Raw genomic sequence first — 26,257 nt, 5'->3', positions numbered from 1 at the left:
CCATAGGGGCATCAGAAGGTTTTTGTCGCCGCCAGGCTTGATAGGCTTTACCAAAGTCTTGTCGAATCAGAGGGTCCTCCAGCAGGTAAGTACTTAGACGCCAGAGGCCCCTGTTGACCCTCTGTTCATCCCGGTATTCTAGGTGCACCTCCAAGCCCTTATGGTCAGAAAATATATTTGATGTTAAAACACATTTTACAGGGTTAAAATCATCTGATAGGAAAATAAAATCGATCCTGGAAGACACCCCTCTTCCGGACCACGTATAACCAGGGTCCGTCGGCAGAAGTGACCTCCACGCATCGCATAATTTAAAATCAGTTATAAAATCTTTCAATAGATGACATGACTTATCCAATTTGCGTAAAGGGTCACCCCCCGCTCGTTGTTCACTAGCACAAAGACAATTAAAATCACCCCCTACGATCAGGGGAGATGACCCAGTACAGTACAATGGCAATATCCCAAATAAATTAATTCTCTCTTGCTTATCAGGGGAAGCATAAACATTCATTACACGTAGGGTAAAACCATTACATTTAAAATGCACTAAAACCACTCTGCCTGGTACTATTTCTGTGACAGTATTTATAGTAATATTTCTCCCACGACAGAGGAAGCCCACCCCCGCTGACTTGTTGTCATTGGAGCCAGACCAGATGGAGGGCCCCAGTCTCCAATCTGTCTTGATGTCATTATAATTTAGTGCATGTTGTATCCTGCATTCCTGTAATAAACATATGTCAAAGTCAGTGGTTTCTAAGTACTTAAATAGAGCAGCCCTACGAACTGGGCTCTTTAATGACCTCACATTCAGTGAGACAAGTCTTAATGTGGGCATTCATAGGTCAGGGTGGTGGATCTTCCATGAGGACACCTGACTCAAAGCCCTGTATGTCAAATTGCTCCAGGACATCCGGGCTAGAGGACCCAAACGACTGATATTCTGTGAGCCGGCGGTTGCCCCCTCGTAGGTCACGGTTCCCAGCCACATTCCAGGAGACGCTGGGGCTTCGACATTCCGTCTCTTTTTCGGGGCAGACTCCACCAGGTCACTGGTGCAGTCCTCCTCTTCCTCCACCTCCTCCAGGGGGAGAGACTGGTCCATCAGGATAAGATCACCAACACAGATTCCCTGATGTTCGCCACCTAGAAGCAAAGCCCCCTCATCTGGCTGGCTAATCGCCCTGGAAGATCCTGAGGCCATCGCTGCGTGGTCCCCTGTAGCCAACCGCACAGGGGCACCACCCTCCAGCCCAACAGGATCGGTATCGGGAACCATCGACACGGAGGATACCCTCCCAGAAGGAGGACCCCTCCGCTCCGGTCCATGCGAGGTCCGCCCATCGTTAAGGGACTTCGATGCAGGGGCCGCCCCAGAGGGGCCTCCGGCTCCCTGCTCCATCCCAGCCTTCTCGCCCTTCGAACCGCCCTCCGACGCCGGCCCGCCAGTGAAGACCGGCGGGCGCATCGGCTCAGCTGCAGAAGATGCAGCTTCTGCGTAGGTCCTGGTCCTGGTCCTGTTGGGGCATCCTCGGAACATGTGCCCCGCCTCACCACAAAGATTGCATTTCCTCCCAGTGGGACAGTCCTTCATTAAATGTCCGTAACAGCTGCAATTATTGCAGCGGTCTACTTTCCTGCCCGTGCAGGACGTTTGGGTATGACCCATTTGTCCACAGTTCCTGCAACATACCGGCATTCCAGGGTAAAATAAGTAGCCTCTGCTCTTACCGATCACAAATGTTGAGGGAGGGTGTAGCATTCCTCCCACTCCGCTTGGGTCCCTCTTTAGACGGGCCATGTACCTCCTCTTGCCGCACCAGAAGCCTACCGCGTTCTTCACAGTGCCCAGGTATCTCAGATCATCACAATAACGGATAAGGTAGGTCGAGATGTCTGCAGCTTCCACAAAGGGGTTCGGGAAATGCACCACGATAGGGATCTCGTCATAGGCATACAAGAGACAAAAGGTTAGTCCATCCAATTCATCTAAGTAGTTTTTCTCATTTAACTTTTGTACGAGTTGGTGACAGCATCCCTGGCTCTTGAAGGTGATGGTGTAAGTCCCCTTGTACTCATTGTCCTGGAAGCAGAATATGTCTTCCCGCCGAAACTCCAGAACTCCAAGCAGAATCCTATGGCAGATGTAGTCCAAGTTCTTCTCCGTCCTCGATCCTGCTCCAACTTCAATCCTCACGGTGTTCCACATCCGGGCATCACCCGATGAATATGTGAGCGTTGCCGGCATCCTTCACTCAGGAACGTACCGACTCTTCTCTCTGAAAGGCGCAAGCCTTCATGGGATCCCTTCCCGTTGCTCCCGGACTAATCCTTCCTCCCAATAGCAGCAGGGGGGTTAAGTCCCTCCGAAGAGGAACGATCCCCCCAGGCCGAGAGAAAGGGTACCAAGAGCACCTCACAGGCAAGACCACACAGGTAAACCTGATAGATCGTGCCAAAAGGCCAAGAAGCGATCACCAGAATTGGTTTCGAACTACGGAGCCACCCAAGGATCCTGAAGAGTCCATTTGTGGAGATGAGCTCCTGGACTCCCGTTAAGAAGACATGTTGTCAACCTCTAGATCCCTTACATGCCTGCACTTTTCGGCTTGCTGCTGCTGCAATCCACGCGTTTTAGATCTGCATAACTCCACCTCTTTAAACACAGCACCCTCACCCCCTGCTGTTCCCACCCGCCTCAACACCGTTGGAAGGGAGGAGAACCAATTAAGGCGGGGGGTGGGGTGGAACGAGCAGCTGTCTACCCTTAGCAGGAGGGCTGCTGATTACTTACCTCTCCTGCTGCTGCTGGCTGTCCAGCAGCAGACTGAAGGTGGCTGCTGCTGTGCGCAGGTATATAAAGGCTCAGAGCCTATTATGACACGCGCAGCCAGCGTTCCATTGCCACATTCCATCTACTGCAGGCAGGATACCTGGCTGGCTGAATGTCGCTGAGAAGCTCACAGAGACCGCCATAAGCAACAGTTTAACAGAATGCCACAGACTAATCAACCAAACTTTTTGGGTTGGGTTCTCTTTTATAGTCTGCAGGCATTAATTGAAAGAAGTCAGTGTTCCAGCAGAGGGAGACAACGTTTCAGAAAAGGCATTGTAGCAAACCAAAAAAGAAATTTTAAGCGCAGCAGAGTAACCAGCGCACATACCTGTTAGCTCAGGTGAGTTTAAAAGGCTGCTGTTGATAACAAGGGCATTTGCTAAATAGATGGTGTGTGTGCAACAATATACTGAAAGGTCAATTATATTGTGCAGCTTATCTCACCACCTGTAGTTATTTAGGTGAAAGCTCCAAAATGCTTGCCTAATATGTCTGTTTATCCAAAAGGAAGTAAAGAGGGAGAGCTAGAAAGATAGCATTGCGTTACATTACATGGGAATGCAATGCACAGTTGCTGAAGTTGAACCAAAATGAGCTTGTCATCTGGCTTCTGCAACTTTGAACATGAAAAATCCAATGAGGAGAAGAAAAGCAAAGCCAAAGAGTCCATCCCAAAATCCGACAAACAAGCAAAATGAACAAAAAACATTGAATTCAATACTTTCTGATTTTAGAAACTGCTTTAAAGAAGGGGTGCACCGGTCCTGGAGATACTGCAATACCAGGTCAATGCGTGGAGTGGACAGAGCAAGCTCTTTTTCCATCTCCCTGTTCTAAAAATCCATTTAATATATGGTCCCCAGATAGGGGACGTATCAGATATTAAACTGATAAGAACAGATACTACACTTGATCTTAGCCAAAAGGCCGAGAAGCGATAACCAGAATTGGTTTCGAACTACGGAGCCACCCAAGGATCCTGAAGAGTCCATTTGTGGAGATGAGCTCCTGGACTCCCGTTAAGAAGACAAGTTGTCAACCTCTAGATCCCTTACATGCCTGCACTTTTCGGCTTGCTGCTGCTGCAATCCACGCGTTTTAGATCTGCATAACTCCACCTCTTTAAACACAGCACCCTCACCCCCTGCTGTTCCCACCCGCCTCAACACCGTTGGAAGGGAGGAGAACCAATTAAGGCGGGGGGTGGGGTGGAACGAGCAGCTGTCTACCCTTAGCAGGAGGGCTGCTGATTACTTACCTCTCCTGCTGCTGCTGGCTGTCCAGCAGCAGACTGAAGGTGGCTGCTGCTGTGCGCAGGTATATAAAGGCTCAGAGCCTATTATGACACGCGCAGCCAGCGTTCCATTGCCACATTCCATCTACTGCAGGCAGTATACCTGGCTGGCTGAATGTCGCTGAGAAGCTCACAGAGACCACCATAAGCAACAGTTTAACAGAATGCCACAGACTAATCAACCAAACTTTTTGGGTTGGGTTCTCTTTTATAGTCTGCAGGCATTAATTGAAAGAAGTCAGTGTTCCAGCAGAGGGAGACAACGTTTCAGAAAAGGCATTGTAGCAAACCAAAAAAGAAATTTTAAGCGCAGCAGAGTAACCAGCGCACATACCTGTTAGCTCAGGTGAGTTTAAAAGGCTGCTGTTGATAACAAGGGCATTTGCTAAATAGATGGTGTGTGTGCAACAATATACTGAAAGGTCAATTATATTGTGCAGCTTATCTCACCACCTGTAGTTATTTAGGTGAAAGCTCCAAAATGCTTGCCTAATATGTCTGTTTATCCAAAAGGAAGTAAAGAGGGAGAGCTAGAAAGATAGCATTGCGTTACATTACATGGCAATGCAATGCACAGTTGCTGAAGTTGAACCAAAATGAGCTTGCCATCTGGCTTCTGCAACTTTGAACATGAAAAATCCAATGAGGAGAAGAAAAGCAAAGCCAAAGAGTCCATCCCAAAATCCGACAAACAAGCAAAATGAACAAAAAACATTGAATTCAATACTTTCTGATTTTAGAAACTGCATTAAAGAAGGGGTGCACCGGTCCTGGAGATACTGCAATACCAGGTCAATGCGTGGAGTGGACAGAGCAAGCTCTTTTTCCATCTCCCTGTTCTAAAAATCCATTTAATATATGGTCCCCAGATAGGGGACGTATCAGATATTAAACTGATAAGAACAGATACTACACTTGATCTTAGCCAAAAGGCCGAGAAGCGATAACCAGAATTGGTTTCGAACTACGGAGCCACCCAAGGATCCTGAAGAGTCCATTTGTGGAGATGAGCTCCTGGACTCCCGTTAAGAAGACATGTTGTCAACCTCTAGATCCCTTACATGCCTGCACTTTTCGGCTTGCTGCTGCTGCAATCCACGCGTTTTAGATCTGCATAACTCCACCTCTTTAAACTCAGCACCCTCACCCCCTGCTGTTCCCACCCGCCTCAACACCGTTGGAAGGGAGGAGAACCAATTAAGGCGGGGGGTGGGGTGGAACGAGCAGCTGTCTACCCTTAGCAGGAGGGCTGCTGATTACTTACCTCTCTTGCTCCTGCTGGCTGTCCAGCAGCAGACTGAAGGTGGCTGCTGCTGTGCGCAGGTATATAAAGGCTCAGAGCCTATTATGACACGCGCAGCCAGCGTTCCATTGCCACATTCCATCTACTGCAGGCAGGATACCTGGCTGGCTGAATGTCGCTGAGAAGCTCACAGAGACCGCCATAAGCAACAGTTTAACAGAATGCCACAGACTAATCAACCAAACTTTTTGGGTTGGGTTCTCTTTTATAGTCTGCAGGCATTAATTGAAAGAAGTCAGTGTTCCAGCAGAGGGAGACAACGTTTCAGAAAAGGCATTGTAGCAAACCAAAAAAGAAATTTTAAGCGCAGCAGAGTAACCAGCGCACATACCTGTTAGCTCAGGTGAGTTTAAAAGGCTGCTGTTGATAACAAGGGCATTTGCTAAATAGATGGTGTGTGTGCAACAATATACTGAAAGGTCAATTATATTGTGCAGCTTATCTCACCACCTGTAGTTATTTAGGTGAAAGCTCCAAAATGCTTGCCTAATATGTCTGTTTATCCAAAAGGAAGTAAAGAGGGAGAGCTAGAAAGATAGCATTGCGTTACATTACATGGCAATGCAATACACAGTTGCTGAAGTTGAACCAAAATGAGCTTGTCATCTGGCTTCTGCAACTTTGAACATGAAAAATCCAATGAGGAGAAGAAAAGCAAAGCCAAAGAGTCCATCCCAAAATCCGACAAACAAGCAAAATGAACAAAAAACAATGAATTCAATACTTTCTGATTTTAGAAACTGCATTAAAGAAGGGGTGCACCGGTCCTGGAGATACTGCAATACCAGGTCAATGCGTGGAGTGGACAGAGCAAGCTCTTTTTCCATCTCCCTGTTCTAAAAATCCATTTAATATATGGTCCCCAGATAGGGGACGTATCAGATATTAAACTGATAAGAACAGATTTTTTTTTTTTTTTTTTTTTTTTTATCGAAAGCCCGAATTCGTGTACAAAACCCGAGTGCGCTTAAAAAAGTGACAAGTGCCACAAAAAAAGTGCACTAGGATGCTGGTCTTCTTGAAACCCTCTTCAAAAGGAGAAGGGTCCCCCAAACCATTCCCCGTCCCTCCGAGCCAGAAGGCCACAGCGAGAAACAGGGACAAATAGCCACCTCCAGCCGGAGCCAGAGGCGACCCAATCTTACCCCCAGCACCTGCCCGAGTTCTCACCCGAGCAAGGCACTGGGAGCCAAAGACTGTGCTCCCCTCCCGGAAGAGGGGAGCCAACAACGCTCTCCTCCCGAAAGAGGAGAGCCAGGGGGGTTCAGGGGGGAGCAGAACCTGATGGCCACACACTCCCCCCCTAGACCTGCCAAGAGAGGAACCCATAAGGGAACCGCATCCCGACAAAATCCTAGTAGGACGTGACACACGTGAATAAGTGGACACACAGTGACAAAGAAATGAAATAAATAGTGAAGGTTTCACAGTATAATACTGCCCGGACCTTCGACCGGGAATTGAAAAATTCCCCATCCTAAGACCAGAAGGCCCGGAATAAGGGTGTGTGCGAAGAAAGAAAATTTGAAGTGCTTGTGCAAATGTGCCATAAACTCAAGTGGGGTTCCCAATCCCAGTGAGTTAAGGCACCCCAGGGTCACCACTCCTGAGGCACTTCACACTTCGGGCTTTCGATCTTCCCCGGCCCAATGGCGTCGATCCTGGGGGGCCATGCTTTCCACCAGATGACTATATTAGCCACCTGGCGTACTAACAAGCGCCTAAACCCCAGTGTGCATAATGTATCAATCTACTAGGGCGGCTAACATCCAAAACCGCCTTTTCGAAAGATACTACACTTGATCTTAGCCAAAAGGCCGAGAAGCGATAAGAACAGATTTTTTTTTTTTTTTTTTTTTTTTTTAAAAACCACTCAGGTTTAGATATAAGCAAACAGTTAACCAGACTTCGTCATAAGTTATACTGCCACTTCATAAACATCATTGTGGTTTCTTTATTAAAGTATTATTCAACAAAAATACATCCAAGTAATCCTATGCCAGAGACATTTCCAGAAAAAATATCAACGGTATTTAACCATATCCTGCCACTTAAGGTATTTCCACACCCCTTCAGAATCTGTTCCACCACCACCACCTTCTCTTGTATCCCACAAATAGATTACATATAGTCTTGCTAAGATCAACCTAATACAATCATTTACTGTTAAATTTACTCTTTTAAACACACACAAATTTCTCACATCCCACAAGCTCTCCTGCACACACACCATAATAAACCACATCATCCTTTCTAGGCCACGACGACTAGCACCAAAACCAAACATAGCCACTCTCCAATCAATAAACTTCACACCAGCAACCCCTTTACACAGTCCACCCACACCTTTCCACACATCATACGCAAAATTACAATCCCACATAAGGTGCCTCACCGTCTCATTCGCTCCACAACCATCCCTTGGACATACTGCAGATCTTATGAGATCTCTTTTCTTCTGAAAATCCCTCACTGGCAAAATATTATGAAGGCCCATCCATACTATATCTCGCTGTCTATTCGACACACCTTGAATGCTTAACTTCTTCCATACCCGCGCAACTTCCATAGAACGCAATCCCACCACATTACTCTCACACTCATTCACACACATCTTCCCCATCACCTTCTTAACCAACATAAAGTCTTTCATTGCAACTGCTAACAAATCATTCTTCCTCACAAACTTCTCAATCAAACCATACCACTCAGGACACTTAAAAGCAACAGGCACATTCTTATCACGCTTCACCCAATTCAGACCATACAGCATCCATCCAGCCAAATACTTACACATAAATGCCCCTTTATTATTCTTCCCAATCAAAATGACCGTAGTCTTAATAAAATGCAATGTTAGAAACACTTCAATATTCGGAAACTTCAGTCCCCCATACAAATATTGCTTAAACAAAATCTCTCTCTTAAGTCTTTCCATCCTACTGCCCCAAAAAAACACAAAAATTAGTTTCTCCACTTTTTTAATTTTCCTATAGGGCACTGGAAAAATACAAGAAACATAAAGCAAAATAGGGAGAATAACAGCCTTAATAATAAGAACCTTCCCTACCAAAGACAAAGAACGTAACTTCCAAAAATTCATCTTCCGCACAATCCGCTCACCACATTCATCCCAACTCTCATAACCTTTCAAATCATCATTAAAAAAAACTCCCAACACTTTAATTGCACCATCCACACCAGCCACACCATCCATCTTAATACTATTGTCACCAAAACATTTAAACATGCATTTGTTCCAATTCACACGAAACGCTGACGCGCCACAAAAAAAATTCAACAACAATTTTACTCTCTCCATAGAGGCCACACTCTCACTCACCACTACTACATCATCCATATATCCTAAGACTTTCACAGTCATTCCACCACTCCCTGGCACTAACAAACCACGCACCACTTTCTCTTTCCGAATCATACACAGCAGTGGCTCAATCACACACACAAATAATACCGGTGACATGGGACAACCTTGCCTCACACCAGACCTAATACACACTTTCTCACTCAAAAACCCATTCACCAGAAATTCACTCACCACCTCCCCATACAATTCTCTCACGGCACGCACAAATTTCTCCGGAAAACCCATTCTACGCAAAACCTCAAATAGAAACACATGAGACACGCGATCAAACGCCTTTTCAAAGTCAACAGCCATCACCATACACTTCTGCTTTCTTACTTTACAATCCCACAACACATCTCTTAAAAGACACAGATTATCCGTCATACATCTACCAGGCACTGCACACACTTGATCTTTACCAATCACATCAGCTACAACCACACGCATCCGACACGCCAAAATTTTACTGAATACCTTGTAATCGGCGTTCAGAAGCGTAATTGGCCTCCAATTACTCAAACACCTTTTATCCCCTTTCTTATGGATTAAGACCACCACTCCCTCCTTCATTGAACCCGCAAGCATCCCATTCTCCCACATAAACTGACACACTTCCACTAAATCCATACCCATCACTTCCCACATCATAACATATAGCTCCACAGGCAAACCATCCTTCCCAGGCGTCACATTTTTCCTTGCACCAAACACCGCTTTCTTAACTTCCTCCTCAATCACTGCCTCACATAGACCAGAACATCCATCCTTATCCACCTTACAATCCAAAGTCTTAAGCACTTCTTCTTTCAAACTCTCATCCACCCACTTCCTGCCAAACAACTCAGCATAAAACGTGACCACTTCCTTCATTACATCCTCCCCACTCACACAAACACCATCCACATCAAAAATCTCCTCCATACCCTCCTTCTTACCATTTATTTTTTTAAAGAAATATCTTGAACACTTTTCATCTTTATCAAGATGGACCACCTTTGACCTAAAAATTATTTCCCTTCCCTTCCTCTCCAAAGTCCTCTTCAAATCCTCTCTCGCACTTCTTAACAAATCATCCACATCCACACCACACATCCTCATTTTCTCCAGCCATTCCACCCTCATCATTAAATCTTTATATTGACTCCTAACCATGGCAGCCTTTTTATAGCCCCATCGACGAAAAAACTTTTGCACTTCATACTTCATCCAATCCCACCACACCAACACACTTTCAAACTTACTCTTTTGAGATTTACACCAACTATATTTTTTCTTAAAATCATTCACAATACTCTCATCCTCAAGCAAACTCACATTCAATTTCCACACACCTCTCCCATGCACCCGCCTTAAATCCCCTCTAAACTCACCTTTCAGGCACACATGGTCCGAAAAAGGAACTGAAAATTGAGAAAAACCATCACATATTATATTTTTAGAAAAAAACATCCTATCAATCCTAGATGTTATCCCACCCCTGTCAGCTTTATAGGTTGGTGGTGGTGGCTTCCCCAAATAAACCTCAGCAGCATCAAAAAAGAAAAAATCAGAAATAATGTTTGCCAATTTTTTTCCTGAGGCATCAACTTTCCCCTCAGTTACACAGTTAAAATCACCTGTTACTATCACAGGGATCCTACCAGGTAATTCTAAACATAATTTATCTAATAAACTTAACCTGTCTTCTTTTTTTGTAGGACCATAAATATTTATAATTTTAACTTTCCACCCCCTCCCACACACAACTGCAGAGATGCAACGACCCACCTCTATTACCTTATAATATTCAAAAACAAAATTTCTATTATTTAATACTATCCCAACTCCATCATTTTTATTCCCACTAGAGCCAGACCAGATATGCTGGCCATATGGCCAATCAGCGTCTTCCAGGGGTTCTTCTATACCACACTCCTGTAGACACATAATATCAAAAGAATGGTTATGTAAGAAGTCCAGAATCACAGATCTTCTAACTCTAGACTTTAAAAGTCTTACATTAAGGGACGCAATGTCCCAATTTGGTTTAGAGACCATTCTTTGGCTCAAAAACCAGAAACACCAGTCTCAGCAAAAAAAACATGCCTTCCTTATCCTTTGTCAGCCGGCGAACTGCCACTTAGCTGAAAGATAGTGGACTCCAAATTCTCCTCCAGGTAAGCCGTTGACACAGGAGAAAGAGAAACCACTGGGTAATCCCGCTCACTCACCGGACTTGCCACGCATTGGCTACTTGATGGTTCAGACAACCGGGCCCTTTTATTCTTAGCGCGGTCCGGTTCCTCAGAAGACCTCACCCCAGTCTCAGTGAAGTCTCCTTGACCTCCAGCTCCCTCTTCATCCATTTCACTGCTCCAACTGAGAGCCGGGTCCCCTGGGATTTCCAAGGCTCCCTCACGTTCTTCACAAAAGGAGTCAATGAAACCCCCCTGATAGGAAGAAATGTCCATCTCAGCTGCCAGAACCTCTTCCACTCTCCCGGGCTCCACCAGTAGGTCAGCAGATGCCCTCACTGGAGCAGTCTCCACACGCTGTTCCACTACCTTCACCCTGGAAGAAACTGCGGCCTCAGGTGCCACACTCTTAGGCCTCGGAGAGTTCGAGACCACCTCAGAGTATGCCCTTGCCTTGCCCTCGTTCGCACGACGAGTACAATCCTTAAAGGCATGCCCCTCCATACCACAAGCATTGCAAACAATTGGATTGGTACAGTCCTTAGCAACATGCCCACTTTGGTTGCACTTGGAGCAAACAGGCACAGCAGTACAAACCTCTTGTAAGTGTCCGTACTTCTTACATTTCCTGCAAAAAACTGGGGCCTCAGGAAAGAAGAGAATACCCCTATCTCTCCCGATAGAGAAACTTTGGGGAGGGTAATGAACACCTCCAGGCTCCGAAGAACTTTCCCCAAATCTGACAAAATATCTGTATTTGCCAGTCCATAAGTTCTCCTCGTTCATAATTTTGTGACTGTTGCTCACAAAGTCACAATGCCTCTTAAGAAAAGTCGCAATGTCATGTTCGTGCACAAAGGGATTATACATAAATATGACTAGGGGAACATCACCTTTGGAGTACAAGACTGTAAAAGTCAAACCATGCAAGGTTGGATTCTTCTCCTGCTCCCTCAACTTCTTATACAGGTTCCGGCAAGCCGCCATAGATTGCAGCACCAAGACATACCGTCCTTCTTTCCGGGATTCCTGCAGGCAGACGATGTTTTCTCTTGTCACTTCCAGGATTTTGAAGATCACCTCGTGCACCATATACGACAGATTGAAACGCTCTCTGACAGCAGCATCAACTTCAATGCGGAATGCATTGCGAACCCGATTGTCATCGGTCCCAGCATAGCGTATCTTCACGCCCATTATGATCACTCTCTCGTTCCTCCTCGTTCTCCCCCTAAAGCAGCAACCGGCTTAAGCCATCAAGATGGCGATGCCGGAAGGCCAAGGGAAAACACTCAAGGACCCCAGACAAGTCACTTGGTCTTAGCCAAAAGGCCGAGAAGCGATAACCAGAATTGGTTTCAAACTACGGAGCCACCCAAGGATCCTGAAAAGTCCATTTGTGGAGATGAGCTCCTGGACTCCCGTTAAGAAGACATGTTGTCAACCTCTAGATCCCTTACATGCCTGCACTTTTCGGCTTGCTGCTGCTGCAATCCACGCGTTTTAGATCTGCATAACTCCACCTCTTTAAACACAGCACCTTCACCCCCTGCTGTTCCCACCCGCCTCAACACCGTTGGAAGGGAGGAGAACCAATTAAGGCGGGGGTGGGGTGGAACGAGCAGCTATCTACCCTTAGCAGGAGGGCTGCTGATTACATACCTCTCCTGCTGCTGCTGCTGCTGCTGGCTGTCCAGCAGCAGACTGAAGGTGGCTGCTGCTGTGCACAGGTATATAAAGGCTCAGAGCCTATTATGACACGCGCAGCCAGCGTTCCATTGCCACATTCCATCTACTGCAGGCAGGATACCTGGCTGGCTGAATGTCGCTGAGAAGCTCACAGAGACCGCCATAAGCAACAGTTTAACAGAATGCCACAGACTAATCAACCAAACTTTTTGGGTTGGGTTCTCTTTTATAGTCTGCAGGCATTAAATGAAAGAAGTCAGTGTTCCAGCAGAGGGAGACAACGTTTCAGAAAAGGCATTGTAGCAAACCAAAAAAGAAATTTTAAGCGCAGCAGAGTAACCAGCGCACATACCTGTTAGCTCAGGTGAGTTTAAAAGGCTGCTGTTGATAACAAGGGCATTTGCTAAATAGATGGTGTGTGTGCAACAATATACTGAAAGGTCAATTATATTGTGCAGCTTATCTCACCACCTGTAGTTATTTAGGTGAAAGCTCCAAAATGCTTGCCTAATATGTCTGTTTATCCAAAAGGAAGTAAAAAGGGAGAGCTAGAAAGATAGCATTTCATTACATTACATGGCAATGCAATGCACAGTTGCTGAAGTTGAACCAAAATGAGCTTGTAATCTGGCTTCTGCAACTTTGAACATGAAAAATCCAATGAGGAGAAGAAAAGCAAAGCCAAAGAGTCCATCCCAAAATCCGACAAACAAGCAAAATGAACAAAAAACATTGAATTCAATTCTTTCTGATTTTAGAAACTGCATTAAAGAAGGGGTGCACCGGTCCTGGAGATACTGCAATACCAGGTCAATGCGTGGAGTGGACAGAGCAAGCTCTTTTTCCATCTCCCTGTTCTAAAAATCCATTTAATATATGGTCCCCAGATAGGGGACGTATCAGATATTAAACTGATAAGAACAGATTTTTTTTTTTTTTTTTTTAAACCATTCAGGTTAGTTTTATAGCAAATCAGTAGGATATACCAAAACTGTTGCAAAAAAAACTTCTCATCATCATGGCCATATTTATTAAGCATAAAGTAACCTAATATTACAGAAAGAAGAACATCTTATTAATATAAACCAAAAGATCACTGAAATTTTACAATATGCCTCCACTTTTCAATTTCCATATTCCCTCGGCATCTGTTCCACCACCGCTACTACTATCCATCTTGTAAATCAAAAATAGCCTAGAAAGAATAATCCTAATACATTCATTTACTGTAATTGATTTCCTTTTAAATACACAAAGATTCCTCACATCCCACAAACTTTCTAACACACAAGCCATAATTAACCACAAAACTCTCTCCTTTACACGTCCACTTGCACCAATACCAAACATAACCACACGCCAATCCACAAAAGTCACTCCCGCCAAACTCCTACACAACCCCCCTACACATTTCCACACGTCTTGCGCAAAATCACAATTCCACATCAGATGCATAACCGTCTCACAACCATTACATCCATCTCTTGGACAAACATCCGACCTAATCAAACCTCTCTTCTTTTGAACGTCTCTCACTGGAAGAATATTGTGAAACGCCATCCACACTACATCCTTCTGTTTGTTGGACATCCCATACATACCCAACTTTCTCCAAGCATCCGCAACCTCATTCCCTCTCAAACCAACAATATTAGACTCGACCTCATTTGCACACAATTTCCTATACACCCTCTTAGTCATTCTAAACTCATCCACCGGCACACTCAGCAAATCATACTTCTTGACAAACTTCTCAATCACCTCATACCACACCGGACACTTAAAAGACACAGGCACTCTCGCATCCCTCTTTCTCCAACCTAACCCATACAACATCCATCCTGCAGAATAACTTGCCATACATGCACCCTTATTACCTTTACCCAACAATACCACAATCGTCTTAATATAATGGAGCCCTAAAAAAAACCTCAACATTAGGAAATCCCAAACCACCATGCTGGCAGGCCTTATAAAGGCTTTCCCTCTTCAGCTTCTCCATCTTGCTGCACCAGAAAAAGGAAAAAATCATTTTCTCAACTCTCTTCACTTTCCTAAAAGGGGATGGAAAAATTATGGCCACAAAAAGCAGAATGGGTAAGATCACTGCTTTGATAACTAGAACTTTGCCCCGCAAAGAAAGATCTCTCATTCTCCAAAAATTCAATTTTCGCTCAACACGCATACCACACTCGTCCCAACTCTCATTTCCTTTCAGATCATCATTGAAAAATACCCCTAAAACCTTAATTGCACTCTCCTCATACTTAACACCTTCCATACGAATACTGTCATCTCCAAAGCATTTGAAACTACACTTAGTCCAGTTAACTCTAAAACCTGATGCACCACAGAAAAAATCCAAAAGCAACCTCACCCTACTCATTGAAGCCATACTTTCACTCACCATCACAACATCATCCATGTAACCTAACACCTTCACATGCTTACCACCACTCCCAGGCACTAACAATCCTCTCATCATTTTCTCACGTCTCACTAAACACAGCAAAGGCTCAATCACACATACAAACAAGACAGGGGACATAGGGCACCCCTGTCTTACACCAGACCTAATCATCACTTTGTCAGACAACCATCCATTCACTAAAAACTCACTTGACACATAATCATATAAAGACTTAACTCCATTCAGAAAAACCCTAGGGAAACCCATCCTCTCCAATACTTTAAACAGAAACACATGCGAAACTCTATCAAAAGCCTTTTCGAAATCAATTGCTAACACCATACACTTCTGCTTTCTAGTCTTACAATCCCCAAGCATATCCCTTAACAATAACAAATTATCACTTATACTCCGACCAGGCACGGCACACACTTGGTCATCCTCCACAACCCTACCAATCACCTCACGCATACGATTTGCTAACAATTTACTGTAGACCTTATAATCAGCGTTAAGCAATGATATGGGTCTCCAGTTCTCCAAACGCTTTTTCTCACCCTTCTTAAACACAAGAACCACTATACCCTCTTTCATACTGTCACACAAAACACCATTCATCCACATATACCTACAAACCTCAGTCAAGTCCTTACCCAAAAACTCCCAAGCTTTCACATACAGCTCCACAGGCAACCCATCCTTCCCAGGCGTCTTATTCTTTTTAGCACTCATAACAACATTCCTCACCTCATCCAAAATAACATCCTCACACAAAGCATCACATTCATCCGAACCAAGTCTCTTCTCCATACCACTCAATACATGCGACACAAGTCCAGGATCAATCCATTTCTCATCGTACAACTTACTATAGAAGCCATTCACCTCATTCAACACATTCTTCCCAACCACACTAGATCCATCTTCACCTACCACTTCACTCAAATCCAACTTCCTTCCATTCATTTTTTTAAAAAAGTACCTGGTGCACTTTTCATTCTTTTCCAAATGCTCTAACTTGGTACGGTAAATAATCTCTTTACCTTTTTCATCCAGAAGACATTTTAACTCATTCTTAGCAACCTCAAGCTGATCAGACATATCCATTCCTTTCCTAACACACCCACGCAACCAATCAATCCGTCTACTTAAGTCATTAAATCTATTACGATATCTGGCAGCTTTTTTGTAGCCCCATTTTTTAAAGAAAGTTTTTAACTGTAATTTCACCCAATCCCACCATTCAAGCACACTACCAAAATCACGCTTACGCCACCTCCAACTTGCATACCTTTTCTCCAACTCACTCATCACCTCCTCATCCTCCAACAACCTCGTATTCAATTTCCAAACCCCACCCCCAAACACCATGTCCCCATTCGCACTAAAAACTCCACGCAAACACTCATGATCAGAAAAAGGTACCTTATGTTGAACATAACTTGAACAAACCATATTTTTGGAAAATAACATCCTATCTATCCTCGATGAAATATTACCACGGTCAGCATAATATGTAGGCGGTGGTGGAATGCCATACTCAAGTATTGCAGCGTCTAAGAAAGAAAAATCAGAAATAAGTTGAGATAACTTTTTTCCCGTAATGTCCACATTACCTTCTGTGACACAATTACAGTCACCAACAAAAACTGTAGGAATTTTTCCAGGGAGAAAAAAACTCAATTTCTCAAGAAGAGCAAGCCGCTCCTCTTTTTTAGTAGGACAATATAAATTAATCATTCTAACCTTCCACCCTCTATAACTCAAAAAAACAATAATGCAGCGACCCACCTCCACAACCGTGTAACTATCAATAGTAATATTCTTATTACCAACTAAAATCCCCACACCATCATTTTTGTTAAAGCTGGACCCCGACCAAACATACTGGCCATAAGGCCAGTCCTTATCCCCTGGAGATTCAGTAATCCCACACTCTTGTAGACAATAGACATCTGCACTCAAACCCTTTAGATAATCCAGAACTGTTGTTCTTCGGGTAACAGATCTAATTTGCCTAACATTAAGGGACACAATGTCCCATCCAGAATGATGCGGCATAACTAAAGGGGATCACACATAACCTGAAAAAAAAAGAAAGAAAACATCAACTCAACCTTCATCAAGCAAAGCAAAGCTATTACCATCTGGCTGAATGCCAAATGTAACAATGTCAGGAGAAAATACATCTGACGGGTAAGCACGAGAGTCCACCGGGCTATCACACACGGCAGCAATGGATGAACACTCAGTCCTTGGCTTCTTCTTGACCACATCAGGATCCTCCTCATCAGAGAAACGGACAGCAGACAAGTCCCCTTGGCCACCGCCCCCGATCTCCTCTGAAGCAGTATTGCACCAAGATATGACAGGAGAATTGGACAAGTCCATTTCCCCCTCACCACGGACACCAAACTGGGGAGGGAAAGGTGACATCACCTCTGGAATCACCATGTCAAAGCCTCCTGACGCAGGAGGCTGAAGCTGGGCATCTTCAAATATGTCGTCCATCTGAGTGCCATCCTCTTCCTCTTGGGGAGCAGTTGCCTCCCCGACATCCGGAAGGGGACCTTGTGGAACCCTAGTAGAAGTCGAAGGAACAGCAGGCCCCTCCGCGACCACTTGAGCAAAAGACTTAGGAGTGGTTCTAGCTTGACACTGCCTAAGAACATGCCCCTCCTCACCACAAGCATCACACTTTACCTGGTTCTTGCAGTCTTTCGCCATATGACCAGACGTGTTACACCTCCTGCAGGTTGGCGGATACCTGCAGGACTCCTGGACATGACCATACTTGTTACATCTTCTGCAGAAAAAAGGAGCATCAGGAAAGTACAAGAAACCAGTGTCTCTCCCAATAGAGAAACTCATAGGAGGATAATGTATGCCCCCTGGCCCCTCGGGGTCTGTAGCAAAACGAACAAAGTACTTGTATTTGCCAGTCCACAAGCCTTCTTCATTCGAGATCTTGTGGGAAAAATGCACATAAGTACAATGCCTCCTCAAGAATACAGTAATGTCCTCCTGGGGGATAAAGGGATTGTGCATAAACACAACAACAGGAACATCCCCCTTTGAATAGAGGACAGTAAAAGTGAGTCCATCTAGGAGGGAGTTCTCAGTATGGCCTTTCAAGGTTCTATAAAGATTTTGGCAAGCAGCCATAGTAGAAAGAACCAGCACATACCTTCCATGACTTCTAAATTCCTGCAGGCAAAGAATGTCCGACTTCTTAATCTTCAATGCTTCATAGAAGATGGCATTCACCAGGTAGGACATGGAAAAATGTCCCTTCTTCTCCTCGGAAATCTCAATGCGAAATCCATTCTTGACCCGGGGGTCCCCGGTCCCAGCAAATTTCAGCTTGACTCCCATAGTCAGCCACGGAAATCGCCTTCCCGTTTCCTCCTCACTCTCCCCATATAGCAGCATCCAGCTTAAGCCACCGGAGTGGCGATGCTGGAAGGCCGAGGGCTAGCACTCAAGGAACCTGATGTCCAGACACTTGATCTGAGCCAAAAGGCCGAGAAGCGATAACCAGAATTGGTTTCAAACTACGGAGCCACCCAAGGATCCTGAAAAGTCCATTTGTGGAGATGAGCTCCTGGACTCCCGTTAAGAAGACATGTTGTCAACCTCTAGATCCCTTACATGCCTGCACTTTTCGGCTTGCTGCTGCTGCAATCCACGCGTTTTAGATCTGCATAACTCCACCTCTTTAAACACAGCACCTTCACCCCCTGCTGTTCCCACCCGCCTCAACACCGTTGGAAGGGAGGAGAACCAATTAAGGCGGGGGGTGGGGTGGAACGAGCAGCTGTCTACCCTTAGCAGGAGGGCTGCTGATTACATACCTCTCCTGCTGCTGCTGCTGCTGCTGGCTGTCCAGCAGCAGACTGAAGGTGGCTGCTGCTGTGCACAGGTATATAAAGGCTCAGAGCCTATTATGACACGCGCAGCCAGCGTTCCATTGCCACATTCCATCTACTGCAGGCAGGATACCTGGCTGGCTGAATGTCGCTGAGAAGCTCACAGAGACCGCCATAAGCAACAGTTTAACAGAATGCCACAGACTAATCAACCAAACTTTTTGGGTTGGGTTCTCTTTTATAGTCTGCAGGCATTAAATGAAAGAAGTCAGTGTTCCAGCAGAGGGAGACAACGTTTCAGAAAAGGCATTGTAGCAAACCAAAAAAGAAATTTTAAGCGCAGCAGAGTAACCAGCGCACATACCTGTTAGCTCAGGTGAGTTTAAAAGGCTGCTGTTGATAACAAGGGCATTTGCTAAATAGATGGTGTGTGTGCAACAATATACTGAAAGGTCAATTATATTGTGCAGCTTATCTCACCACCTGTAGTTATTTAGGTGAAAGCTCCAAAATGCTTGCCTAATATGTCTGTTTATCCAAAAGGAAGTAAAAAGGGAGAGCTAGAAAGATAGCATTTCATTACATTACATGGCAATGCAATGCACAGTTGCTGAAGTTGAACCAAAATGAGCTTGTAATCTGGCTTCTGCAACTTTGAACATGAAAAATCCAATGAGGAGAAGAAAAGCAAAGCCAAAGAGTCCATCCCAAAATCCGACAAACAAGCAAAATGAACAAAAAACATTGAATTCAATTCTTTCTGATTTTAGAAACTGCATTAAAGAAGGGGTGCACCGGTCCTGGAGATACTGCAATACCAGGTCAATGCGTGGAGTGGACAGAGCAAGCTCTTTTTCCATCTCCCTGTTCTAAAAATCCATTTAATATATGGTCCCCAGATAGGGGACGTATCAGATATTAAACTGATAAGAACAGATACTACACTTGATCTTAGCCAAAAGGCCGAGAAGCGATAACCAGAATTGGTTTCAAACTACGGAGCCACCCAAGGATCCTGAAAAGTCCATTTGTGGAGATGAGCTCCTGGACTCCCGTTAAGAAGACATGTTGTCAACCTCTAGATCCCTTACATGCCTGCACTTTTCGGCTTGCTGCTGCTGCAATCCACGCGTTTTAGATCTGCATAACTCCACCTCTTTAAACACAGCACCTTCACCCCCTGCTGTTCCCACCCGCCTCAACACCGTTGGAAGGGAGGAGAACCAATTAAGGCGGGGTGTGGGGTGGAACGAGCAGCTGTCTACCCTTAGCAGGAGGGCTGCTGATTACATACCTCTCCTGCTGCTGCTGCTGCTGCTGCTGGCTGTCCAGCAGCAGACTGAAGGTGGCTGCTGCTGTGCACAGGTATATAAAGGCTCAGAGCCTATTATGACACGCGCAGCCAGCGTTCCATTGCCACATTCCATCTACTGCAGGCAGGATACCTGGCTGGCTGAATGTCGCTGAGAAGCTCACAGAGACCGCCATAAGCAACAGTTTAACAGAATGCCACAGACTAATCAACCAAACTTTTTGGGTTGGGTTCTCTTTTATAGTCTGCAGGCATTAAATGAAAGAAGTCAGTGTTCCAGCAGAGGGAGACAACGTTTCAGAAAAGGCATTGTAGCAAACCAAAAAAGAAATTTTAAGTGCAGCAGAGTAACCAGCGCACATACCTGTTAGCTCAGGTGAGTTTAAAAGGCTGCTGTTGATAACAAGGGCATTTGCTAAATAGATGGTGTGTGTGCAACAATATACTGAAAGGTCAATTATATTGTGCAGCTTATCTCACCACCTGTAGTTATTTAGGTGAAAGCTCCAAAATGCTTGCCTAATATGTCTGTTTATCCAAAAGGAAGTAAAAAGGGAGAGCTAGAAAGATAGCATTTCATTACATTACATGGCAATGCAATGCACAGTTGCTGAAGTTGAACCAAAATGAGCTTGTAATCTGGCTTCTGCAACTTTGAACATGAAAAATCCAATGAGGAGAAGAAAAGCAAAGCCAAAGAGTCCATCCCAAAATCCGACAAACAAGCAAAATGAACAAAAAACATTGAATTCAATTCTTTCTGATTTTAGAAACTGCATTAAAGAAGGGGTGCACCGGTCCTGGAGATACTGCAATACCAGGTCAATGCGTGGAGTGGACAGAGCAAGCTCTTTTTCCATCTCCCTGTTCTAAAAATCCATTTAATATATGGTCCCCAGATAGGGGACGTATCAGATATTAAACTGATAAGAACAGATACTACACTTGATCTTAGCCAAAAGGCCGAGAAGCGATAACCAGAATTGGTTTCAAACTACGGAGCCACCCAAGGATCCTGAAAAGTCCATTTGTGGAGATGAGCTCCTGAACTCCCGTTAAGAAGACATGTTGTCAACCTCTAGATCCCTTACATGCCTGCACTTTTCGGCTTGCTGCTGCTGCAATCCACGCGTTTTAGATCTGCATAACTCCACCTCTTTAAACACAGCACCTTCACCCCCTGCTGTTCCCACCCGCCTCAACACCGTTGGAAGGGAGGAGAACCAATTAAGGCGGGGGGTGGGGTGGAACGAGCAGCTGTCTACCCTTAGCAGGAGGGCTGCTGATTACATACCTCTCCTGCTGCTGCTGCTGCTGCTGCTGGCTGTCCAGCAGCAGACTGAAGGTGGCTGCTGCTGTGCACAGGTATATAAAGGCTCAGAGCCTATTATGACACGCGCAGCCAGCGTTCCATTGCCACATTCCATCTACTGCAGGCAGGATACCTGGCTGGCTGAATGTCGCTGAGAAGCTCACAGAGACCGCCATAAGCAACAGTTTAACAGAATGCCACAGACTAATCAATCAAACTTTTTGGGTTGGGTTCTCTTTTATAGTCTGCAGGCATTAAATGAAAGAAGTCAGTGTTCCAGCAGAGGGAGACAACGTTTCAGAAAAGGCATTGTAGCAAACCAAAAAAGAAATTTTAAGCGCAGCAGAGTAACCAGCGCACATACCTGTTAGCTCAGGTGAGTTTAAAAGGCTGCTGTTGATAACAAGGGCATTTGCTAAATAGATGGTGTGTGTGCAACAATATACTGAAAGGTCAATTATATTGTGCAGCTTATCTCACCACCTGTAGTTATTTAGGTGAAAGCTCCAAAATGCTTGCCTAATATGTCTGTTTATCCAAAAGGAAGTAAAAAGGGAGAGCTAGAAAGATAGCATTGTGTTACATTACATGGCAATGCAATGCACAGTTGCTGAAGTTGAACCAAAATGAGCTTGTAATCTGGCTTCTGCAACTTTGAACATGAAAAATCCAATGAGGAGAAGAAAAGCAAAGCCAAAGAGTCCATCCCAAAATCCGACAAACAAGCAAAATGAACAAAAAACATTGAATTCAATTCTTTCTGATTTTAGAAACTGCATTAAAGAAGGGGTGCACCGGTCCTTTAGATACTGCAATACCAGGTCAATGCGTGGAGTGGACAGAGCAAGCTCTTTTTCCATCTCCCTGTTCTAAAAATCCATTTAATATATGGTCCCCAGATAGGGGACGTATCAGATATTAAACTGATAAGAACAGATTTTTGATTGAATATATCTTTTATTAGCACAAAAAATAAGTTAACAGACAGTGTACAGTGCCGCAGCCCAGTACACACAGAATTCTACATCATATTTACATAGCATGAGGATACGACGCACTAACTAGACACATCGCACCCCTATGCTACACAAAACACTCAATCTGAAAGAAAAAGCATGTCAATCAATACAGTACGACGAACCGTGATAAGGGATAGGGATTGGGAAAAAGGGGATGGGGAGGGGAAAATCACAGGCCCGAAGCTTTATTGAAAGACAAGACATATAAGGGGAGAGGGGGAGGAGGGGTTTAGTCCTCATCCTCGTCCTCCGGACCGTCCATGATGGAATAGTCTCTGAGCAGGCTGTGGATCAGCCTGCGGCAGTCCTGGATGGACATCCTCTCCCTCCTCAAGATGAGCCGGTTCCTGGCGACCCAAACGGCATCCTTGAAGCAGTTCATAAGGCGCCAAGCCTCCTGGATGGCTCCGACGGTATGAACCCCAGGGAATAGTCCATAAAGCACAGAATGGTGCGATAGGCTCGCCCTGGGGACAGAGTTCCTCAGGTCGTCCTCAAGTGCAGTCAATAGGCGCTGTGCAAATCCGCAGTCCCAAAAAGTGTGCAAAGATGTTTCCTCCACGAAGGGGCACCTTGGGCAGTACCGGGTCTTGCACAGGTTCCGGGCATGCATGAATGACCGGACGGGCAGTCCGCCCTGAATCGCCATCCACGACAAGTCCTTGTGCCCGTTGGTCAGCCTGTCAGACGACACATTTGTCCACACAGTCTCCAGCGTGTCCTGGTGAAGTCCTGTGATGTTCTCCACGTCATCCTTGGCTCTGATTAGCTTGTGGATAGTTTTGGGCTTCCACAAGTCGGGCTTGAGTCCCTCCAGTTGATGCTCCCCCACAAATCGAACGACGTCTCCGTAGAACCATGGCGTCGTCCAGTTGTAGGGGAAGGAGCTGTCCCACTTGTCCCAGCCGAGTCGCCTCCAAAGAGGAAGCAGGAAGAAGTGAGACATGGACTTGCCCGCGGAGCCATTCTTGACTTGCAAAGTCCGGCGGACACAATCACACACAAAAGAGGATCGCAGGAGGGTGGGGATTTCTGGAACGCCCTTCCCACCCTTGCGAGGCTCCTTGTACATGACGGCCCGCCTGACTCTGTCCATCTTGGATCCCCAGACAAAGTGAAACACTGTCTTGGTAATGGCCCTGCACACAGTGACGTGTGGGGGCCAGGCCTGCGCCGTGTACTGCAAGACGGGCAGGACCTCATTACGCAGGACGAGTGCCTTACCCTCACAAGTGAGGTGTCTGAGGCTCCAGAGTCCGATCCGTTGCTTCACCTTGGCCAAGCGTTCTTGCCAGGACTTGAGGGCCGCTCCTTCCTTCCCGAACCAGACTCCCAGCACCTTGAGGAAATCCGGTTGAATGTTGAAGGGGAAGGGGGCAGAGGAGGCCGGCTGCCAATCCCCGAAGAGCATGGCTTCCGACTTCCTGCAGTTGACTTTGGCCCCTGAAGCCCGGCCGAACCTCTCACACGTCTGGACGAGGGCGTCGACTGAACCACGATCAGCGCAGAAGACGGTGACGTCGTCCATGTAGAGCGAGCACTTGACCTCGTGTCGTCCCGGACCCGGTGCGGTGATCCCTCTGAGCTCTCCATTCTGCCGGATAGCCTCTGCGAAGAGTTCTATAACACAAACAAAAAGAAGAGGTGATAGAGGGCAGCCTTGTCTGACCCCAGAGAGGACAGGGAAGGGGTCAGTCTTCCAGCCGTTCACCAACACCGAGCTGTGGATATCAAAATACATCAGACGGACATACGAACAAAACATGTTACCCAAACCTAACCGGTGCAGAGCTCGGCCCATGAACTCGTGGGAAACCCGGTCGAAGGCCTTCTCCTGATCCAAGGAGACCAGGGCCGCGTGTGCGCGGCGGACCTTGATGTACTCGACCGTGTCCCGCACGAGAGCGAGGCTGTCTGCGATGCGACGTCCAGGGATGCCGCAGGTCTGGTCCGGGTGGATGATCCGTCCGATGACCGTCTTAAGTCGTGTCGCCATCGTCTTGGCCAGGATCTTGTAGTCCACGTTGAGCAGAGTGATGGGACGCCAATTCCTCAGGTCGCACCTCTCTCCCTTCCGCTTGTACAGGATCGTGACCATTCCTTCCCTCAAAGATGGAGGCATTCTACCCTCCACCACCATCTCCTCGTACAGGTCCAACAGGTCCGGACAGATGAGGTCTCCCAGCGCTACATAGAGCTCCGCTGGAAGACCATCACTGCCCGGGGTCCTGCCGGTCCTAAAGGATTTAGCGGCAGAGAGCAATTCGCCCACCATCAGAGGTTTGTCCAAGGCTGCCGTGCCTGCAGGATCAAGATGGTTAGTGATACCTGACAGGAACTTATCAGCAGCGTCGGGGTCGGTAGTCTTGTGGGAGTAGAGTTCGCTGTAGAAGTCGCTGACGACCCTCATCACGTCCTCCTTCCCACGTCGCATGTTTCCGCTCTCGTCTCGCAGCTCGTTCAGGGGCGTGTGACCGGCATGAAGTTTCCTGAAAAAGAATGAGTTACATTTCTCACCCTTCTCCAGATTCTCCACTTTGGAACGGAAGACGATTCGCTTGGACTCCTCCTCAAAGTGCCTTTTCAGGCTCTTCTTGGTCTCCTCCAGCTCCTCCCTCACGTCCCAGCCGCAGTGAAGAAGGTCCTGCAGCGACCGCAGCTCGCGCTGCAGCCCTCTGAAGTCCCTCCTCTTCTCACACGCCTGTTGTCGACCCTTGGCCTGAAAGAAACAGCGAAACTCAAGTTTAACATATTCCCACCAATCAGAGACTGTTTGGAAGCTACCCTTGTAGGACTGCCACATTGCGTAGGCTGCTCTCAGCTCCTCCACGACTTCATCCTGAGCCAGCAGAGCACAATTCAGCTTCCAGGAGCCGGGGCCGGACGGAAAACCGTCGCCGAGGACACCTTGTAAGTGAATGGCTCTGTGGTCGGAGAAGAAGCAGGAGACCATCGAGTGCCTACTCTGCCTGACTGCCCGAGAGGTGAACACAAAGTCAATCCTGGAGCGGAGTGAGCCATCGGGTCGGCTCCACGAATAGTTCGTGGAGCCTCTCCCCATGGAGCCCACCACGTCCTGAAGAGAGGCCTCGGTTACCATCTCGATGAGCAGCTTGGACGTGATGTCCAACTTGGCAGATGTGCCAGAACTACGACCATCCTCCTCGATGGGGCAGTTGAAATCCCCGGCCATCACTAAGGTCCTGGTGGTGGCAAGCTGAAGCCGCAGGGTCTGGAAAAGCTCCAAACGCTCATTCTTCAGTGGGGACGCATACACGTTGATGAACCTGACAGGTTCTCCCGCCCAGTTGCCATCTACAACAAGAGCCCTGCCGCAGATGAGCTCCTGGACGGACTCAAGCGTGAATGCGCCCCCCCTGATCAGAATTGCGACCCCCGCAGACTTGCAGTCACCCCCACCGGACCAGTAGGATGGACCGTGGGACCACTCCCTGGCCAGATGTTTGAAGGACCTAGAGGAGGGAAGGGAACATTCCTGCAACATATAAACATCACACAACTGGGAAGTAAGGAAGGCATAAATAGTCTGACGTCTGAACTTGTCCTTGATGCTCCTGACATTAATGGAAAATAAGTTAATATTAGCCATCATGTAGGGAAAAAAAGAAAAAGTTAGCGCAGGCAATACACCTTAGTTACCACTCC

The 26,257-nt window shown here is 46.3% G+C and overlaps 6 non-coding genes and 2 pseudogenes across 6 annotated transcripts; all 8 read right to left on the bottom strand.

The window, feature by feature from the left end:
• Positions 1-3,587: 3,587 nt before the first annotated feature.
• LOC141217143 (U2 spliceosomal RNA) lies at positions 3,588-3,778 on the bottom strand. The gene has a single exon (XR_012286014.1). It is a non-coding gene; the product is annotated as a U2 spliceosomal RNA (small nuclear RNA).
• A 1,109-nt stretch (positions 3,779-4,887) lies between these two features.
• LOC141217142 (U2 spliceosomal RNA) lies at positions 4,888-5,078 on the bottom strand. Its single transcript, XR_012286013.1, has one exon. It is a non-coding gene; the product is annotated as a U2 spliceosomal RNA (small nuclear RNA).
• Positions 5,079-6,187: 1,109 nt separating this feature from the next.
• LOC141216850 (U2 spliceosomal RNA) lies at positions 6,188-6,379 on the bottom strand. Its single transcript, XR_012285839.1, has one exon. It is a non-coding gene; the product is annotated as a U2 spliceosomal RNA (small nuclear RNA).
• Positions 6,380-7,173: 794 nt separating this feature from the next.
• LOC141216935 (U2 spliceosomal RNA) lies at positions 7,174-7,265 on the bottom strand (annotated as a pseudogene).
• Positions 7,266-13,441: 6,176 nt separating this feature from the next.
• Positions 13,442-13,620, bottom strand: LOC141216813 (U2 spliceosomal RNA; annotated as a pseudogene).
• A 6,112-nt stretch (positions 13,621-19,732) lies between these two features.
• Positions 19,733-19,923, bottom strand: LOC141217141 (U2 spliceosomal RNA). Its single transcript, XR_012286012.1, has one exon. It is a non-coding gene; the product is annotated as a U2 spliceosomal RNA (small nuclear RNA).
• Positions 19,924-21,044: 1,121 nt separating this feature from the next.
• On the bottom strand, positions 21,045-21,235 carry LOC141217140 (U2 spliceosomal RNA). The gene has a single exon (XR_012286011.1). It is a non-coding gene; the product is annotated as a U2 spliceosomal RNA (small nuclear RNA).
• Positions 21,236-22,356: 1,121 nt separating this feature from the next.
• On the bottom strand, positions 22,357-22,548 carry LOC141216857 (U2 spliceosomal RNA). Its single transcript, XR_012285841.1, has one exon. It is a non-coding gene; the product is annotated as a U2 spliceosomal RNA (small nuclear RNA).
• Between the last annotated feature and the right edge of the window lie 3,709 nt (positions 22,549-26,257).

Source organism: Phyllobates terribilis, unplaced genomic scaffold, assembly GCF_046119375.1.
Source record: "Phyllobates terribilis strain yellow unplaced genomic scaffold, ASM4611937v1 Scaffold_236__1_contigs__length_3049075, whole genome shotgun sequence".
NCBI classification, from domain to species: Eukaryota; Metazoa; Chordata; class Amphibia; order Anura; family Dendrobatidae; genus Phyllobates; species Phyllobates terribilis.
This window is presented reverse-complemented; position numbering and strand designations above follow the sequence as displayed.